Source organism: Nothoprocta perdicaria, unplaced genomic scaffold (assembly GCF_003342845.1).
Source record: "Nothoprocta perdicaria isolate Ctin4 unplaced genomic scaffold, notPer1 scaffold_28, whole genome shotgun sequence".
In the NCBI taxonomy this organism is placed as follows: Eukaryota; Metazoa; Chordata; class Aves; order Tinamiformes; family Tinamidae; genus Nothoprocta; species Nothoprocta perdicaria.
Genome location: NW_020455510.1, coordinates 3,298,239 through 3,305,067, shown reverse-complemented (window position 1 = coordinate 3,305,067; position 6,829 = coordinate 3,298,239).

The following is a 6,829-nucleotide window of genomic DNA, read 5'->3' as shown; positions in this document are numbered from 1 at the left end:
GGGAAAGGCGGAGAAAGAATAAAATAAAATAAAATAAAATAAAATAAAATAAAATAAAATAAAATAAAATAAAATAAAATAAAATAAAATAAAATAAAATAAAAAACAAGTGGCCAATCCTTGTGCCTAGGAGCAGCGTGGAGCCCGCGGCCGCTCCCCGCCCGGCCTTGGCGCGCGACGGACCCGAAACGGCCGCGTTTTGCCCCGACGGCCCCGGCGGTCGGGCCGCCCCCACAGCCCGCCGACGGCCCGGGGAGGTGTTTGGGGTGCGTGGAGGGGGCCTGTCCCCCTGTCCCCCTGTGCCCCCCTGTGCCCCGTGCGCTGCCGTCAAGCCCGCGCCGGGGCCGGGGCGTCCGCGGGCGCGCAACGCTGCAAGCGCGCCGAGGTGTTGCACCTTTACTCCCATTGCACATTTATTTCCACCTTTGATTTACACCACGGCGCGGAGTGTTTTCTAGTTAWTTATTTTATTCTTATTTTATTTTTGCAGGCTGCCCCAAACCGAAGCCCGGCTCGCGCAGATTGAGCAGTTCTCAGCACACACCGCAATAATGAGCTTTAATTCTCTAGCCAAGCAGAACTTGAGCAATAATAATAAGCACATCAGGACAATTTGTTTACTGCGGCATCGCTCGGGCGGCCGGGGCCGCGGCTGGCTGCAAGAAACGGTAAAAACCCGCGGAAAGTCGCTGGGACGGGGGGGAATATTGCAAGTAGAGACGCGGTCTGGCTTCCCAGGGAAGAGGCGCTTTTCCAGCGCCTCGGCTGGGATGTGCTGCCCCGGTCCGAGGTATGTGTTTTTAAATACTTTCTTTTAATTTCCCTACACATTTCATTCATCGTTTGGCACCTCTCCTTCTCCCCTCTTCGTCTTTTCGAGCTCGATGCAGAAAAGCCGCTTCGCTCGGGTCGGGGTTTGTTCATTCCCGTCTGTGTCCCGCGGTGCCGGCGGCTCCGTCCTCCCGCTGCTTGGCAGAGCCCGGGTGGCTCCTTCTCCACGGCCCCAGCCCGCCCGCGTTGGGGCTGAATTGGGACTTTTATTTTATTTTATTACTATTATTGTATTTTTTGGCGTGTTGGGGCTCCTGGTGGCGCGGGGGCGGCGGCGGCTCCGCGCGGCTCGTGCCAACCCGCGCCACGCGCGCGCGTGTCCCGGCGCTTTGATGCGAGGGGCTGCGAGAAACTTCTGGGAGCTGCAGCGTCCTAAAGTCAGGAATTCGGCAGAGACAACGTTCCCGTCGGGAGGAAGCCCGCTGCGGCCGGCTGCACAGCAGCACTATTATTTTCAACGCTGTAACCTTGTTTTCTCATAAAAAAAAGATCAAGATTAAAAAATATTTATTGCTCATAAGACAAAAAGTAAAAAGAAGCGCAGAGCTAAAAATATTAAAATATTTCTTTGTATTTCAGCTTTGTAGCTGGGCTTTCTCCTTTTTTTTTTTTTTTTTTTTTTTTTTTTTTTTTTTTTTTTTTTTTTCTTTTTTCTTTTTTTTTTTTTTTTTTTTTTTTCCGCCGATGACTCCTAATGGTATTAATTTGTCTAAAACTTTATTCTGGGCTGTCTCGAATTATTTCCCTTCTCTATCCTTTTAAACATTTTCATAATAAGCGTGACTCCGGACAATGTTTGATTTGTTTTTCTCCCCTCATCCCGGTTTAGACTGAGACATTAGCTGAATTCCCTGGGGGTGATTGGATGCAATTCGCTGAAAGTCGACAGGCACGTCCTGGATGTTAGAAATTCACTTTTCCTCGACGTGACAAGGCTGAGTTCGATCTACAATTGTATTTGAAAGGGCAACGAGCGGAAAGATCTCCCATCATTAAAGCCTCCCTCTTCTTTAGCGAAATAACAAGATACTTCATTTGCACACAAACACTCGGGGGGTGGGGGGGCGGGATCCCCAGCCCCAAACCGACCCACAATAACTCCTTAATAAAACGCTATCTCGGCACAATTTGGGGAGGGGGGTCGGGAGGGGGGTGTAAGGCATATCAAAAGGTATCGGAGGTCCCCCAAAGCGCCCATGTGATCGGGTTGACTTTTTACTTTAAATCTTGAATAAGACGTGAGTTGTAACAAGGGGATTTGCACTTACTCCGTGACCCTTGTAATTGGATTAAATATAGACTGAGACGTACAAAAACACACCAAGATTGACACCTGCCAACTGGACTCCCTTATGATTGATTGTGATGCTTCGTGCTGGCAACAATAATGAAATAAATTGTATGGATAAAGCGGCGCATTTGTCATCTCGGCGCGGGCGCGGGCGAGCTGCGCGCTCACAGCGCCCGCCGCGGACCCGCCGCTGACAAGACAAATTATAACTTGTCACAACCCCTCCCAAGTCACAAGTTTTCAATTAACATATATATTGCTATTGCTATTGCTGGGGCTGGCGCTGCCGGAGCGCGCGGCGCGGCCCCGCGCCCGCGCCCGCTCCCACGCGGGGGGGCGCGCGCGGAGGGGCGGCCGCCGGGGACACGCGCGACCCCCGCGGGAGCCGCCGCGGGGCCCGGGGGCCGCGGGTGCCGACCTATAGGGCCGCGTGTGCCTGTATACATACACGCACCTGCACCATACAAATGTATATATAAAAAATATAATATATGGTATATAATATATATTATTATTAATGATAATATTACTATTTATATRTATGTGTGTGTATGTCCGCCGCCTTTTCTTTTGTCTGCTCCGGAGGCGGCGGGCGGCACCAGGGAGAGCTGCGCAGCCCCGACCGCTCCTGCCCCCCAGACCCATTTCCCCCCTCCCCAAAAAGCGCCCCCAGCCCCAGGTGTGGGGGGGAGCAGCCCGTGCCCCGCGCGCTCCTTCCTTCCCTCGCCGCTCCCCGCTCCGAATCAAGCGCCGCGAATTAAGCGCGCCCCGAGCCCGAGCTAAGGCGGCCGGCAAGTTGCGCCGAGTTAGGCGGCGGCCGCGGGCCCTGCCTGCCCGCCGCCCTCCCTCCCCAGCGGCCGCGGCCATTCACATTATAATCCGAAACACCGCGTTTTTATGTAGCGCTATTGTCGCGGAATGAGCCGCGCGGGTCCGCGGGGACGCKGACCCCCGGCGCGGCAGCGAAAGTGTAATTATCCGCGCGCATCTCGGGCAGATTTAGGAGATTACATTGCAACTAAATCTATATCAATGCTAATTTCTGGCGGGCTCCAGGTGCTGCGCGCCGCGCGCGGCTCTTTCCGCCCGGCGGAGCGGGCCACAAAGAGCAGAGGGGCCCGAGGAGCGGAGCCCCCACCAAAAATTGCACCTATTTTTTTTTCTCTCTCTCTCTTTTTTTTTTTTTTTTTTTTTTTTTTTTTTTTTTTTCCTACAAAAACCTGGTTCTTATACGGCAAAGTTAAACAAAGCAGCTATGCTAAATTAGCGTTAAATAAAGGCTAGTTTAATGCTCGGTTACAGTCAACTGGTGTATATTTGATGGCTAATTGTCTATCAAAATTAAAAAGAAAAGAACAAATGATTCGTTATAAGAAGGTGTTAAAAGCTTCGACCAAGGGACATTTCACAAATATAATATCTGGGGGTAGCGACATTGTCCCTCCGACGCCTTTTTAATGCACTAAAGGCCTGGGACTCCCGAGATATGAATAATGGGGAGAAACGCGCGCCTTTCTTGGCAAGGAGCCTCCTCGGAAGCGCTCGCCGGGGCGAAACCGAGGGAGAGGTGTTGGGAGTGCGGGGGAAGCCGCTTTGGGGCTTCGAGTCCCCCCCATAAGCCCTGCCTTGGAGCGACGCGCACGGAGCTGCTCCCCGGCTTGCGGAGCCGGGAATGTGCGGCGGGAATCGGGGGCCGGGAGCTCGCGTGGGGCGAGCGGGCCACAGAGAGGTGAGGGAAATACTGCAAAAATAATAATGATAAATAAAAAGAGAGAGGAAAGGTTTAACGGGAATATTGGGGCGAGGGGCKGAGGGGAGAGGCGCAGAAGCGGCGCGGGCTCCGGGTGTGCAAAAAGCCCCGACTAAATCAGGCAGCAGGAGCGACAAACCGTCTGGAAAATGGACCCACGGAGCAGCAGGAATGCACTTTTTTATCTCTGACAACTTGTGTCCTAAAGAAACTATCTTGAAGATAATTGAGATGATTACAATTCATTGCTGCATTACTCCGAATATGAACAGTCAAATAATGAAATCGTCGTAATACAACAAAAATTTAATTTACATTATACCCCGCTTGACGTTTTGCTCTTTTTTTCCCCCTCTCCCCTCAGTGCCCGCTCCCGCGGCAGCCTCGCGCTCGCGCAGAACTCCCCATTTCGCTGCATTTCTCCTATTTTCGGGGTCCCCCCGCCCCGGCCCGCGGCGCGGAGGCTCCGCGGGGGCGGCTCCGTCCGGGGTGACTCCGTTTCGGGAGCCCCGCGAGTGGATMCATGCCCCCTCCGCCCCCAATTTTATGCATTTATTCATGTATTTCTGTGTCCGCCGTCACTGACCGCGACTATTATTTTTTTTTCCGCCTGGAAAAGGCTCCCTGGAGCCGCCGGGGCCCCCGGCGCGGCCCCTGCCCGGATCCCCCCCGGGTTCCCCCTCGGCGCCCGCAGCGTTTTCCATCCGCGGCGGAAACGGCCCCGCTCGCGTCACCCTCCCCAAAACGCACTGCTCCTAAAGGGAAAAAAAAGGGGGGGAAAAAAGAAAGGAAAAAAAAAAAAAAAAAAAAAAAAAAAAAAAAAAAAAAAGAAGAAAAAAAAAAAGAAGAAAAAAAAAAAAAAAGGAAAAAAAAAAAAAAAAAAAAAAAAAAAAAAAAAAAAAAAAGAAAAAAATAAAAAAAGAAAAAAAAAAGAAGATTAAAAGAAGAAAAAAAGAGAAAATGGAAAAAAAAAGACCATCTGGTAATTGTCTTCCTTTAGATCTTCCCTTAATTATGCTTTTAATTAAAGATGGTTCAAGGCATTGGACCACATGAAGGGCAGTAATTACAAATTACATTACAAACCCAACAGATGTAGCTCTATCTGCTGGGAAAAAGGTATCGGAATAAAATTTGACTAAACTTTGGGATAAATTAATCCGCTGCCTTGAGAACAGAAGCACATTTTTTATTATGCAGACTCTAGCCAGGATTTAAGTTCTCTGTCATGATTGTTTTCATATTTCTTTGACATCTATTGATTTGGAGGCAGCTGCAAGGCTTTGTCACAAGAGAGAAGAGCAGTCACAATATATTAGCTTGATGGCATAACTCGAATATGAGGAGGAAGGATAGGAACATGACAGGGCGCCACGTGACCCAGCGATGGGTCTCCTGCAAAATAAAGAAATTAATTTTTAATAGAAAGCTTTAAAAATACGGCAGCCGGCGCCGGGGCGCCCGGCTCGCGAGGGCCGGAGCCGCGCGGAGGGCGAGCGGAGCGGGGCCGGCGGCGGCGCCTGGGGCCTCCACGCGGGGATGGCGGCAGGGCCTGGATGGATCCGGCGGCAGGGCCTGGATGGATCCGGCGGCAGGGCCTGGATACATGCGGCGATGGGACACGCCTGGCRAGGCCGGAGGCTCCTGCCAGCCCTCGGCCTGCGCCTTGCTCCCCTTTCCCGCCTCGTTAGGAGGCAGGGATGGGGCAAACGTTCCCGTGCTGCACGTGAGGGGTAATTCCGGGATGAAGGAGACATTACGATGCAGATGGCCTGTTCTCCTCGGGACACGCAGCCATGGTGCACACAGGCAGCCGGCGCGAGGCTGGCGCCCTCCGGAACCTCCTGCYGCTCTTCCCGCTGCTCCCGCCAGGCCCTGCTCGGCACCCACGAGAAGAGCACCCTGCTCTTCCTGGTCGGCACGGCACCGGCCCCGCCGCGTGTTGTCCGGAGGCTTTTCCCGCACAATCCAGCCGTTTCTGCTGCTCGTCCCAGGGGCAGCGCAGGTCCCAGGGCAGCCCCACGCGCTCGCTGGGCACATCCCCTTTCACACGGCCTCCCTAAGGAAATGGGGGCTCCAAAGGGAATCCACCTCTTGGGGACAACATGGAGCTCAGCGACGGTCCTGGGGGCCCAAGAGGCCTGGAAGCAGCAGTTTTCCCAAAGCACCACGTGCATTCCTAGGGTTTTCCAGGGAGTCACCTTCTGCATCCCCCACTCACACAAACCCGGCTGCCAGGTTGGGCCCSGCTGCTCCACGTGCTGGGAAGGCCGTTCGGAGGCGCGAGCGGCCCGACCTCTGCCCACTCCTGCGGGGCAGCAATCTCCCAGAATCAGGAATTTGCAGCAGCTTCACCCCAGGTTTTCTCTCCCCAGCTCCTTCCCCCTGCCCATTCCCTAGTTTGTGGTGCACTTGGAAAGGGGGCGGCAGCACCTGAGCTACCTGCAGGGCCCAGGGATTCCTGTCGTAGCCGTGGGGCGGTATCCAAGGGTGTAGCTGGGTTTTGTCTAAGAAAAGCCTTCGTATATCACATCTAATGAACGCAGCATTAGGGCAACAACAGGGTAGAAGCAGCCGCCGCGCTCCAGAGGTTACACGTGAAACGGGCTCGGTTAATTTTTTATGCTGCTTTGCAGACGACTTTTGTTTTATGGTTACACAAAATGCTTTTATTTTATTGCTATGGGATCCCCCGCAGGAATAGAGGCTCTCTCCTGGTATCTGAGGCCGGTTTAACACCAGCAGTTCCTGTTGATAGGGCACATTCCTGCTGTAACCATTAATCGAGCCATCTACAAACCAAACACCTGAGAAGAGTCATAGAGAAAACTGCAGAAATGTCTCTTTTACTCGTATTTTCCTAAGCACAAAGCTCTCACGCCCACATCCCACCAAATGCTTTGTAGCTCCAGCAAGGGAGCCCTAYGTGTGGAGGGCGATTCCCGACGCTGTTTCAC